The 14,414-nt window shown below is 36.2% G+C and overlaps 1 protein-coding gene across 6 annotated transcripts in view; it reads right to left on the bottom strand.

Moving 5' to 3' along the window:
- The window catches only part of KLHL3 (kelch like family member 3), a 278,704-nt gene that overhangs the window by 124,953 nt on the left and 139,337 nt on the right, over positions 1-14,414 (bottom strand). The window lies entirely within an intron of this gene.

The raw sequence follows: 14,414 nt of genomic DNA, 5'->3' as shown, positions 1-14,414 counted from the left end.
TTACACCAATGACCTAAATAGAGGGAGGCAATCTGCTTCCTTCACAGAATATTCTGTTCAAAAATGAGTATTAATTCCTACTTACAACTTTTTCATAGGTAGTTTTAATTTTAAATTGACTGCACTGGTTCTCTACCTGCAGAACTCTATCTCCTGTCTCACCTCCTTGGTTCTTTCCTTTCTGGGTACAATGAAAACTGTTTTTGTTTTGTTTTGTTTGTTTTACATGAAAATGTAAAATACAGATAAGGCATAGCACCAAAATCAAGAATACGTGATGTGTACGTGAATGAGGTCAGGTCTGCACATCTAGCAGGTACAGAGAACTGAGAGAGACACAATGCTTGAACATAATGTAAAACCCATGAGCAAGAATGTTCAAACATTCTGGTCACTCACCACAGCTGCATTCTTACAACGCAGTCTCACGGACTATTTCAGTCTGTCTATGCCATGGGCTGTACCAGGGAGCTACAACATAAATCCTACATGAATAAAATGCCAAAGAGCTTACAAGCAGGTTGGGGAAATTACACATGGAAACATATAAACAATGGTAAAACAACAACAACAACAACATACAACAACAACAAGAGATTCAAGAGAAGTGCAGAAAGAGACTGGGAACTCAGTGTAGGAGGACACAACTTTCAATTTGGGGGAGGAGGGAGCAGGGCCAAAGGAAGAGAAATAAAGGTGCACACTGGGTAAGTAATTTTGTGGAGGTTTAAAAAGGATATTTGTAATTGTAAATAGTTGCAACTAGGTAATTACAATTTCTCGTGACTTCACTTAAAATTAAACAACAACAATTTAAAAGGTTCATTTAATCCTGCTACTTTAATATACTTACATATTATATACTACATTAAATAATACATGTTACTACATATTTTTGTAATTTTTTATTGTGGTGGAATATACATATAACTTACCATTTTAACTGTTTTTAAGTGTACAATTCAGTGGCATTAAGTACATTCACAATGTTCTGCAACCATCACCTCTATTCATCTCCAGAACTTTTTCATCATTCCCACAGAAACTCCACTAAACAGTTAACTCTCTATTCTCTCTCCTCTCCCAAGGCCCTGGTAATCTCTATTCTTACTTTCTGTTTCTATGAACTAGTCTATTCTAAACACCTCATATAAGTGCAATCATACAGTTGTCCTTTTGTATCTGGCTTATTTCATTTAGCATAATGCTTTCAAGGTTCACCCATGTTGTAGCATGTGTCAGAATTTCAGTTTTTTATGACTGAATAATATTCCATTGTATGTATACACCACATTTTGTTCATCCATTCACCTACTGATGGACAACAGGTTTCTAACACTTCACCCTTTCACAGAGCACAATCCAGTAAACATTTCCCTGGTCACTCTCCACAACCACATTCTTACAATGCAGTCTCATGGACTATTTCAGTCTGTCTATGCAATGGGCTGTACCAGGGAGCTACAACATAAATCCTACATGAATAGAATGCCAAAAAGCTTACAAGCTGGTTGGAGAAATTATACACATGAAAACATATAACTAACGGCAAACAACAACAACAACACAGAGCACAATTTAGTAAACATTTCCCCAATGTTTAACATTTATAGTTTTAATCTCTTTTTATAGACAATGTTATAATAACTGCACAAAGCCTGTTTCTCCTTTCACTGAATTGTTTTCTTAGGTTAAACTCCTAGTATTGGAGTCCTAGAGCCAAAGGATATGATTAATTTCATAGTTCTTACTAAGTACATCCATATTTGCCCTCCTTATTCATCAACTTTCCCAGCCTATGGAGAAGTTACTGTCTGCAATTTCAGTTGTAAAAGTACAAAACTGTGATTAAAATCATTTGGAAGGTAACAAACAAATAGTTCTACCAATTGAAAATAAAAGATTTCAAGCTCACAGCTTTATGGATCCAGAGATTTGAGGGCAACTGGCTGTGACTCTGAAGTCAGAAAGCAGAAATTGAGAAGACAGAGATCTGTCAAATGGGCATTTTTGCCATAATCTCCCTTCTGTGACCCAAGTCTCATCTTCTCTTTATCAAATTCTTCTCATTAAAAGATCAGGACAGGATAACTTCCTTCCCAAGGGAGTAATACAAAGTCATAAAATCAGACCAGCTTGCTATACATTTCATTGCAGAGACTTTACAAGCAAACAAAATGTGATCCTTCTAACATACTGACATAACTACATCTGTTAGGGGATGCTGCTGCTTCTAATAGTTATATTTCTTTTCTCCCTAAGGAATCATTTATGGTGCCTATGTCAACAATTTCCTTCACTTAGATCATTTTAAAGACCGATATAAGTCGGTCCTTTTTATAAACTTGCTTACAAAGGATGTACATGATGGCAGTGAGTCTTCCCATGCTCAAAACTGCCAGAAGCCTCTCAAAACTGCTCAAAGATGCAATAAATGAAAAGACCTAGAGCTTTTAAAGAAATTAACAAAGTAAAAACTTCCCAGAAGAGCTCTCCATTCAACATAGGGCTGGCTGACCTATGCGACAGGTTTTTTGAAAACTCCACCTTCTACACACAACATGATGTTTTCCACTTAAATTGATAACACACACACACACACACACACACACACACACACACACACACACACACACACACATCACCTGTGTCTGGTGTTCCCAAGACCAACACAACACTGAGAGACTAGCTACAAGAAATCACAGAACTCAGCACTAAGTGTACTCACAGCTAAAGTTTAATAGTCACATAGTTAAGGATACACAGTCCAATCATAAGGAAAAAAGACACAGGTAGTCTAGAGGAATCCATGTACAAAACCTCTCTTTGCTCTCTCCCTACCATGAGGGGTCACAGAGAATACGCTTCTGTGTAATGTTGCTGCCAAGGACTCAAGGTTTTATAGGCACTCACTATCTAGCACTTATCAAAATTCCAGACTCCCAGAAGGAAAGGTGTTTAGCATAGATCAGATTGCAAGTGAACCTAGACAGTCTAGACACAGTGGACCACCCTTCCCAGTTAGGAACATTCCCTCAATCGAAGTGCCCTGACAAGGGTCAATCTTGCAAGGAGGCCCTCTACAGAGAGCACAGCACCAATTAAAGATTCATTTCAGCCAAGTATAATCAATCTCTCTCATATATACACACATATATATGTATATACACACACACACATATATATTACACATACACATGTAGAATTAAAGAGATTGTGGGTTTTTTCACCTTAGGCCAAGTTGCTCTCGTTGCTTTGCTCATTAACCCTCATTGAAAGCAACTATACCAAAGGAATAGGAATTCTGTTCTAACAGATGGAAAGCCAGAGAGACTACTAAAAATCAAGGCAGATAATTACACTCCTTTGTTCAAACTCTGAAATGGTGCACCATTCATGTGGCAAAAGCCAAAATCCTTACAACAGCTTCCAAGTCCCAACATGGTCTGGCCACTCTCTGACCTGATCAGTCACTCCTTTGCTCCTCTTCCCCCACCATCACCAACTTGCTCGTCCTCAAAAAGGTCAGGCACAATACTACCCCAGAGCTTCTGCTTTCCTAATCCTCTACCTGTAATGCTCTTCCCCTATATATCTGCACTACTCACTTCCCCATTTCCTTGAAGTGTTTCCTCAATTGTCACTTTCTCTGAGAGACCTACCTATACCACCCTATTTTTTTTCAATATAAGAAATTTATTGTCAAATTGGTTTCCATACAACACCCAGTGCTCATCCCAAAAGGTGCCCTCCTCAATACCCATCACCCACCCTTCCCTCCCTCCCACCCCCCATCAACCCTCAGTTTGTTCTCAGTTTTTAACAGTCTCCTATGCTTTGGCTCTCTCCCACTCTAACCTCTTTTTTTTTTTTTTTCCTTCCCCTCCCCCATGGGTTTCTGTTAAGTTTCTCAGGATTCACATAAGAGTGAAACCATATGGTATCTGTCTTTCTCTGTATGGCTTATTTCACTTAGCATCACACTCTCCAGTTCCATCCACGTTGCTACAAAAGGCCATATTTCATTCTTTCTCATTGCCATGTAGTACTCCATTGTGTATATAAACCACAATTTCTTTATCCATTCATCAGTTGATGGACATTTAGGCTCTTTCCATAATTTGGCTATTGTTGAGAGGGCTGCTATAAACATTGGGGTACAAGTGCCCCTATGCATCAGTACTCCTGTATCCCTTGGGTAAATTCCTAGCAGTGCTATTGCTGGGTCATAGGGTAGGTCTATTTTTAATTTTCTGAGGAACCTCCACACTGCTTTCCAGAGCGGCTGCACCAATTTGCATTCCCACCAACAGTGCAAGAGGGTTCCCGTTTCTCCACGTCCTCTCCAGCATCTATAGTCTCTTGATTTGTTCATTTTGGCCACTCTGACTGGCGTGAGGTGATATCTGAGTGTGGTTTTGATTTGTATTTCCCTGATGAGGAGCGATGTTGAGCATCTTTTCATGTGCCTGTTGGCCATCCGGATGTCTTCTTTAGAGAAGTGTCTATACCACCCTATTTTAAAATGCACCATTTTCACAAACATCCTGCCTTACAGCACTCCCTATTCCTTAAGTTAATTTTTCTATAGCATTCACTCATCATCTTCTAACATACCATGCAATTTATTGTATTTCATTGTCTGTCTCTCTCCACTAAAATATAAACCCTACTGAGGGCAGGGATTTTTGTCTCTTGTTCACTGCTGTATTTTCAGCTAAATCATAGGCAGAAGAGTCATAACTTTAACCTAACACAGTAGGAAATAAGGACACTAAATTTCAAACAATGTGAGAAAACTCATGACAGGAAAGGAAAGTAACTTAGTGCAAATAGCTAGGTCTTCTCCAAGTTTGATGGTGCCTGGAAGATCAAGTCATTAGAAAAGGTGGAAGGGATTTAAAATTTTTCACTAACAAAAGAAAACACAGGTGTTAATAAAAGGAATTATTTACAAGGCTGTGGACACAGGAATATCAACAATGTCTGGGAACCATCTTGGGGTTAGCAACAGCAAGTCTGAAGTGACTACAGGAGGGAGGGGTTACCAAGAGCCAGAACCTAGAGCTGTGAGAGAGCTATTGGAATAGAGCTGTGGCCAATAAAAATCTGTCTGCTGAATACAAATGTGTATTTGGGGAGCAGGAGGAACATATATGTGGACCTCACCTCTCTCTCACTCTTAAGTTCTCCTGCTGGTTTCTCCCAGTGCCCAAACTCAAGAAGCCAAAGAAGAGAGTATGCATCAACAGTGCAAGAGGGTTACCGTTTCTCCACATCCTCTCCAGCATCTATAGTCTCCTGATTTGTTCATTTTAGCCACTCCGACTGGTGTGAGGTAATATCTCAGTGTGGTTTTGATTTGTAGTTCCCTGATGAGGAGTAACATTGAGTATCTTTTCATGGCCTGCTGGCCATCTGGAGGTCTTCTTTAGAGAAGTGTCTATTCATGTTTTCTGCCCATTTCTTCACTGGATTGTTTTTTGGGTGTGGAGTTTGGTTCTTTATAGATTTTGGATACTAGCCCTTTGATACGTCATTTGCAAATATCTTTTCCCATTCCGTCGGTTGCCTTTTAGTTTTGTTGATTGTTTCCTTTGCAGTGCAGAAGAAGCACTTTAACTTCATGAGGTCCCAATAGTTCATTTTTGCTTTTAATTCCCTTGCCTTTGGAGATGATGTGTCAAGTATAGGGGCACTTGTACGCCAATGTTTATAGCAGCACTTTCAACAACAGCCGAAGTATGGAAAGAGCCTAAATGTCCATCAACTGATGAATGGATAAAGAAACTGAGGTTTATATATACGATGGAATACTGCTTGGCAATGAGAAAGAATGAAATATGGCCTTTTGTAGCAACATGGATGGAAGTGGAGAGTGTTATGCTAAGTGAAATAAGTCATACAGAGAAAGACAGATACCATATGTTTTCACTCTTATGTGGATCCTGAGAAACTTAACAGAAGACCACGGGGGAGGGGAAGGAAAAAAAAAAGTTAGGGAGGGAGGGAGCCAAACCATAAGAGACCCTTAAAAACTGAGAAGAAACTGAGGGTTGATGGAGGGTGGGAGGGAGGGGAAAGTGTGTGATGGGCATTGAGGAGGGCACCCGTTGGGATGAGCACTGGGTGTTGTATGGAAACCAATTTGACAATAAGTTTCAAATTAAAAAAAAAAAAAAAAAAAAAAGCATATGCAGTTCTTTAAGAATCAAGTTCCCAAGAACACCTTAAGAGAAAGATGGAGAGTGGGCCTGGAGAGGCAAAGAGTAATGGTTAGCATAGTAACCATTTTGTAAAGCTATAAGCTATGTGCAAAAGACACAATACATTAAAGTGCTTACCAGCATCTTCACCTATGTTCCAAACCTTCCTTCTAAATCTCTTCTTCCCATTCCCAGGGGCATCACCATCCTCCGAGTTACACAGTAATTCTCATTAAACTACTCCTTCCTTCCTTGTTCCCTACATATCCAGTCATATGACAATTATACTTTCACAGCTTCCTACAAATCCCCTCAGTTAATTTCCAGCACTACCCCCCTTGTTCATGATCTCTTACCTGATTAACATCAGTTGTCTTAACAACCTTGTCACCCAAAATATCATTGAAATGCCAACTATTTTACTCAGTGCTAGGGAGTTAATCTAAATTGCACTCGCTACCACTATTATTGCTCAGTAACCTCTAGTGACTTCCACTGCCTGCCAGATAAGGTCCAAACTCCCTAGCACTGAGTAAAAGACCTGAGTAATGTGGTTTCAACTTCTTCCAATTTATTTTCCACAAATCTCCTTTACCCTTAGTACAAATTAGCCACGTGTATCTGAAGTTTAGTGGGAATAGCATGAACATCGAAATCAGACTTGGACTCAACCCCAACTCAACCTTTTTGCCAGGTGAGTGGCCTTGGAAAAGTTACTGAATCTTTCTGAGGTGAACTTCAGCCACCAATCTGTGAAGGAGAGGATTAGTGAATGGATCCAGTCAGAACATTTGTAAATGTAATTAGTACAGTGCTTAGCACACAGGCTCCAGGTCACTGCCTATTTGTCCCTTTACCTGCAGTTACCTCTTTCTTCCCAATCGTCTCCATTTGGCCAATTTTTAATTGGCCAGTGCTCTATCCTCCACAATGCTGTTCTTGATCTTTCTTCCTAACTGGAAGTCACTTCTCCTCAACATTAACATAATTTATACCTTCCTTATAATAACAAATACTTAAACACTTACAGGTAGCTATCATGGTTCATCTCTCTCCTACTGGAGTTAAAACAGCAGAGGTTTAGGGGGCTCCCATATTCAAGCTCACCCAACAAGTGAAGGGCAAAGCCTGGGTTAAAAACAGTATTTTTAATCACAGTATTAAGAATGATCTACAGACTATATATGCCTATGTCACTACTCTTTTTGAGACAGTTAGTTACTCATTCACCTCATTAACCGTGCAAATATCGTGTGGTTGGGGGTTAAATAAAGGTACACCTTTTGCTAGGCAGTCGTAACTGTTATCAGAGATCATAATGTTAACATTACTATGTGCCAGACAAGATAGTTTAAGTCCTTGAAATGGATTTTTTCACTCAATCTGTTCAACAACCCTGTGAGACAGGTATCAGGTAAAAGTCTCTCCTTTTTGAAGACAAGGAAACTGAGGTTCAGGCCAAATTGTTCAAGGTCACAAAACTAGAAAGTGACATCTTCAGACATCTTGTCTATTTGATGCAAAAAAAAAAAAAAAAAAAAGTCCTTAAGGACTATGAAATATTAAATCAGATGCTTACTCTGAGGCCAATTATATTTGCAACATAAGCATCAGAAAACAAAAAATGCACCTTTCATATGGTATCCAAATAAGTAATCAGGGAAAGAGTGAAGCTTTAATAAAATCCAAGAATGTATACTAAATAACAATGGAACTAACTCCTATTTGTATGGTGTAAACAACCTAAACAGTGCATGATGCTGAAAAGGAAAGGATCCACCATTTCAAAAGAAATTGAATTCCAATCAGAATGGAAGTTATTTGAAGACAGAAATCATGTGTGTCTCACTGCTGTGTATCTCCAGAGCCTAGATGTCTTTTGCACAAAGGTAATCAATACCTGATAAAACTGATGGTAAACACTGGAAAATACACATGTCATTTAAATGGTAAAAGTTCACATCAGAGAATTTTAGAGCAGATGGATGTCACAAAACTCTTTCGGGTGGTTTTCGGAGGGGTGGGTGGTGTTTGTTTCAAGCAAACCGAAATGATAAAAGAATCAAAGGAGACTAAGAAAATCTGCCTAGGTAGAAAAGGAAGCACAGATAAGAATGCCTAGCAAGGTATCTTCTTGAATCTTTTTGTTCTTTGAATATTCAACTCATCCAGCTCCAAGTGCAAGTAAAAAAAGAGCTATAAAAGTAAATACATGAGACTCAAGCGCCCCTTCTACCCTTCCTACTTTGGGATTTCTATTTTAAGAGCAGTTTTCAAATATCTCCTTTTTATGATAAACATTTTATCTAGTAGCATTTAAATTCTCATTTAGGGAAAATGTGAAGTTCACCCAAAAGCAAGTTCCAAAGTCAAAGGCTAATTTTCTGAAACCAGTTAGTTGTAGGTCTTTGAAATGAGCAATAAATTCTATTTCCCAACAAATTCCACACGTTATATTTAGTAAAAGACTAAATTTAAGCATCAAGAACATTCACAATGTGCTAAAGTCAAATTCAATTTGAGGCTAATAATTCATGCCCATTTATTTCTCAAATACTGCCTCCCCCCAAATTATACAAATATTAACTCCATTTTAAAAATCAAATTTAGAGAACATATAACTTTTCAATTATGGCAAATTCAGTTTCTTTTCTATAAGAAACTTTTCTTATAGAAAAGAAACTGAATTAAAAAGAAACTGAATTACTGTAGAAGTTATTTCTAACAAAATTCTATTTTAAAATCAACTAATAAGTCAAAATATTGGAAAGATATTTACAAGATGAAAATGCAAGAATGGTAAGGATGCTGCTAACTTTAGCTTAATAAAAGGGGTCTTCAAAATATGAATTATACTCCTTATGGAAAGATTCATTAATATGCACTATCATTTCCCACTTAATATTTCAACCGTTTTGGTTTTCTAACATTGAATACTTTTAAGTTCTGCCTCCCTTAAGCTGATTTTGCTACCAATACTTCACAAAAACCATCAATCATAAAATAATGCAAAATAATTTCAAAAAATAGATGATGTGCTTTTAAGGCCTTTGTGGTCTAGTAATGGCAAGAAAAAAATGTAAACAGCCCAATACATCATGATCTGCATTTTGGTCTAAGCTGTGGAATGTCCTTGACCAACTCAACCTAAATGACAAAACTAGTGCAAATGTCTCATGTTTAACATTGTGGGTCAGTGAAATGACCCACAAAAAGAAGTCCCCACTACTGCTTGTATGTCTGACTAAAATGCTCACACTCTATCATAATTGTTTAAATTCCCACCACCCAAACTAAACCGTGGGTATCATGTTGTGAGCAAGGGCTCATCCTTACTTTTTAGCTAAGTCATGTCCAATAAATTGTTTAATGAATTATAGGAACTCATCCAAAGATTCCTCTTCAAAGCTGTTACTGAATAATTACCAAACAAGACTAAAAACTAAGAGTATGAAGTTGGAAAGGATCTAAGCAATTAGTCTCCACATCACAGGAAAAAGAAGTCCAAAGAAAATAAATTGACTTACCAAGGTTAAATAGTAAAAGAAAATAAGTGGACTTACCAAGGTTAAATAGTAAGATCTGAATTCACATTTCAACTGGAAATTGAGATTTTGGGCATTGCCCACCACTGATCCAGAGTAAATCTCTCCCAGTATACCACTTCCCATCTGTTCTTTTCTATTCTTTCTCAGTTTCTTGAGGAAGTACTTAGCAAATCACTTAAAATTCAACTTTTATAAAAGCGATTTCTGCAGTGAAAAATCTCTATTCACACCCAACTAAAATATGATGCTACACATTTTAGGTAGAATGAACTAGTAAAGAACAATAAACTGCCTATTTATTGCTATAAAATCCCAGACCTTAACGTACAGTCCCTTCAGAATATAAGGACACTAAGGCTTTTTTTTTTTTTTAATGGAGATAAATTATGTATTTTTTAATCAACTTTCTCACAAAAAAACTTAAACACAAAGTTGGGCGGAAAGTTGACAGAAGTAAAATTGAAAATGTTAGGACTGTAAATATCCAAAAAATCCTTTTATGGCTCTAGCAGATTTCTTAGAGAACTATCTGGATACCAGTATAACCAACAGCTTCAACCAGGCTCCCAAACTTGTTTTTTCTGCTTTTAAACGTTTAAATGGCAACACAAGGCTTGCAAAAAGTTTTAAATTATGAGAAGAAAAACTGGAAACATGCCAATCAATAAATTATGGTGTGTTTTTTTTACTACAGCACACCATAGAGTCATATAAGATACGTGTAGAAATATGGAAGACCATCTTTGATGTTAAAATTCAGATATATGCATATGTAACTATTCATCTTGCTATGCAAGCTATGCAAAGAAAAGATCTAGAAGTAGACTGTTAACACAGGTTATCTCGGCGTTAGGAGAAAATGGGAGGAGCAATTTTTCTCCCTTTACCATATGCTTTTTAAAAATAAGGGAAAAGATGCCTATTTCTTGTTCCCAATAGCTACATGATCTTAAGCAAATTACTTAAATTAGGTAAGCCCATAGCTAATACATAACACAGAGATATAACAGGATATCATCAAAGAATTATTCTAAGGACTGAAATAAATCATGCACATAAAATACTTAACACAAGACACATAGCAAACATAATCAGTGGTACCTTTCTTATTTTTTCAGACAGTAATGAAATGTCCTAAGTAATATATATAGCCATCATATGGAAAAACTGGTAAACATTTCTGCAGTAAAAACTAATGGAGAAAACAAAAAGGGAAGACAGCAATATAATGGTCCTCATAGGTCATTAGCTATTATATCACGTATAATCTAGCTTTGAAAATTTTCAAATGTTTTCACTAAATTACCCTAACGCTTTAAAAAAGCCACAAGGGAAGATGTACCTTTCTGTATGTATACTAAGAATTAACAAATACTTAAGACACCACAAAACTGGTACATTCTCAGTCTAGCACGTTTAACTGTGAGGTAACCATCTCATCAATTAAGTACACATTTGATCAGCAAGAACATATCTGCAAGGATAAAAATCACTGCACTGTTCATAACAGCAAGAGAAGAATCATTTAAGTTCCACCTCCCTTAAGCTGATTTTGCTGCTCTTGCTAACAGCAAGAGAAGAAACCTCATTCCATCAAAAGAAGGAATATTTTAAGTTGTAAAAAGCCATACTATGGAACATTTACAGTTGACCCTATACAGTTGACCTGAGGAGCATACAAAAAAGAGCTAGCTGAATATACATCTATGAGTGATTATCCTTGAGGACTGGCTCATATTAGTAAAATACTCTTCATTTAGTTTGATTTATAACCAGTTATTTGTTTAACCCTAATAAATTTATTTTTAAAATACACCAGCCCCAAGAGTCAATAAAACCTCATATTTTCTATTTCCTACTAATATTGCTATTTTCTGTAACTTGAATTACAATCCAAGTGTTATGCAACATAACAATTTTTTAAGTAACAAATTGTAGAAAGCAGGTTTCTTAGGTTTCACCTTTTAAGGGACTTTCTATTGAAAAAAACCTTAATGTATTTTCACTTTTAAGAGAAAGCATAAAACAAAGGCACATCAAAGTAATCTGCAATGAGACATTAAGAAAAAAGCATTGCCCTACTCTGGTTTAGGGGCAATCTTTGTTGCCCTATTTCAGATGCAAACAAAATCAGGCCTTCTTAAACAGAACAGAGTATTTCCCAGTGAACAAAACCTTACACTCAGTAAGTTGATCAAAATGGGAGAGACTAACCCAAATGTTATCTTTCTGGGTAAAATCCATATACCGACTAGATGCAATTCTGATCAAATCAATCCAACATCCAAAAGCCCACTTTCAGTCAGCAAAGACACAGGCACACAAAATTTAACATAAAATGCAAATTCTCAGATTGGAGAAAAGCAAACACTTAAAAAGTAAAGAAGCCTATCAAATAACTGACACTGTCACTTCTGGTTGAGGAAAATAATGATAAATACTAAATTTTCAAGTATCCTCAATCCTTTAGCCTTGCTTAAAAACAAAAATTTATCGTGAAGCAGATTTAAATAAGAAATCTATGTTCAAAATCGCTAAATTATAGGAGGAAACAATCAGTTTATCATTCTACAATTATCCCTATGAACATTAACCAGCTGCAAGCTTAAAATTTAAAGTTACTAACAATCTTTAAATACCTTTGAAAACATTCAATTAATGATTACAACTGAATTTATACTAAAAATACTGTAAATGCAAAAGTTCTTCACAAGAGGGAGAGAAAAAGTAAGTTCATTTTGTATAATCTTTCAAATTAGACTCAAGCATGGCGCAAAAAAAAACTATTCAGTACGGACTAGATTCTGTACCACCTTTTCCCATGAATTTTTTCTTAAATTTTAATGTTCAGATAGCTCTCATAGGTGAAAGGACTTAATACAACTCATTACCCCCAAAAAAGAAAAAAAAAAAAAAAAATCAAAAACGCTTGCATAAAAGTTGACAAGAGGAATTCCATAAAAACTAAATACCACTATGCTTTTGCCTTCACTAAATAACCAGTCCATATTACAGGAATCTGTAAATACATGACAAGGGATCTGTAAAGGTAAAGACATGACAAAGAATTACTAATATACCAAAACAGCACCTTGAAGTAAGTGTCTAATTAACAGGTAATCCTTTTATGTAATTCATTTTACTTTTTAGAAATCACTATGTAGGGAAGGCAAAATGATAACCTTATTAGACTTTGGAAACCCTCCAAAAGTTGGAGTGTTCCAAATGACCCAGAAGAAATATATCTTTCCACTAAAGCTGAATAAAAGGCAGAGTAATAATTATAATGAAAACTTTAAGCGTATCATTTTCTGTATCTTAGACGCACCCAAAAATCAAGACTCAACTACCAAATGAAAAAGCCCATGTGTAGTGTTTCACTAAGAGTGAAAAATGAATTTAAGGAAACCATAGAACCATTGAAGAGCAAAAGATCTGACGATATTTATTCAATATGCAAAAACATCTATCCCATTTGTCACAGAGGTATACTTAAATATTTGTAGCAAGCATCAGCAACTGCTGAGCAGCCATAATCTAGCCTAGCAATCTTGACCTTTCTTCCTAGCTCTCAAAAGGAAAACCCTAGCTAGCAATTAAGATTTAAAAATTGGCAAGAATTAGAGATTAAGAAATATACAGTTAACAAGAACTAAAAAAATGCCAATGCTAAAATAGTCTTTTTTACTTTAAAGCCCATTAATATCCCCTCAGAAAGCTTACTATATACATTTGGGCTTTGGAATTGCAATGTTCAAGTTAAAAATTTTACCAAAACATCAAATCAAGTGTACTATATTATAGGTACTCTGAAGCCACCCACCAGGTTATACATACTCTCACTCAATCATGTAAAGAATTGAATTCTTTATTTGTGATATCCATAAACGTTGCTATTCTATATTTCTATCCAGGAAAGCAATTTTCTCCTATATCATTGTTTTGTTTTGTTTTGTTTTTTTATAAACAACAACTTGAATTCTATTGCATGAAAGGGCTACAAATATACATTTGTTAACCAAGCAGAATACACAAATATTTTGCTTTACAACTTGCACCTAAGACACCAGTACATGTAGCTGGTTCATTAGTTGTCATAGCAATTTGGGGCCACTGCCCAAGCTATGCATAGCAGTTTACATTTTCAAATCTCATGTAGAAAGGGCAATTGTGATATGGATTGTTAACTACATTCCCGTAAAGCCCATCTTAGTTACAAGAAAATGTGTAACCAAAGTCTGAACAGATTTTTGATGGCAAAACTTGTAAAACTGATGCAATTATCCTAAACAAGATTTTTTAACAAATTGTTTTGCAGATACACTGCCATTCTGCCAGTAGATGGTGCTACAAAGGTGGGGGGAAGGATTTCCAAGAGGACAACAGTTCAGCTATAGGAAAAAACGTTTAAATCTGCTCTGAAAATACAAAAATGCATTTAGTTTAAGGGTAAAATATAACCCTTATTTGTAACCATTCATTACAGACAAACCAGTAAGAGGGATGAAACTAGGCCATCTGAAAATTTTTAAACAGTTTATATGAATGAAAACACATGCTTAACACAAACTATTTCTTTCGAGCTACACAGTACATACTTTGAAGTAAATTCTCATAGAAAGAAGTGACCAACCATGTCAAGATGATAAGGAAATCGTTT

The sequence above is a fragment of the Panthera pardus genome, unplaced genomic scaffold (genome assembly GCF_024362965.1).
Source record: "Panthera pardus isolate Hobbes unplaced genomic scaffold, ASM2436296v1 HiC_scaffold_2, whole genome shotgun sequence".
Classification (NCBI taxonomy): Eukaryota; Metazoa; Chordata; class Mammalia; order Carnivora; family Felidae; genus Panthera; species Panthera pardus.
The sequence above is the reverse complement of the archived record's forward strand: the minus strand, read 5'-3'. Positions and strand labels throughout refer to the sequence as shown.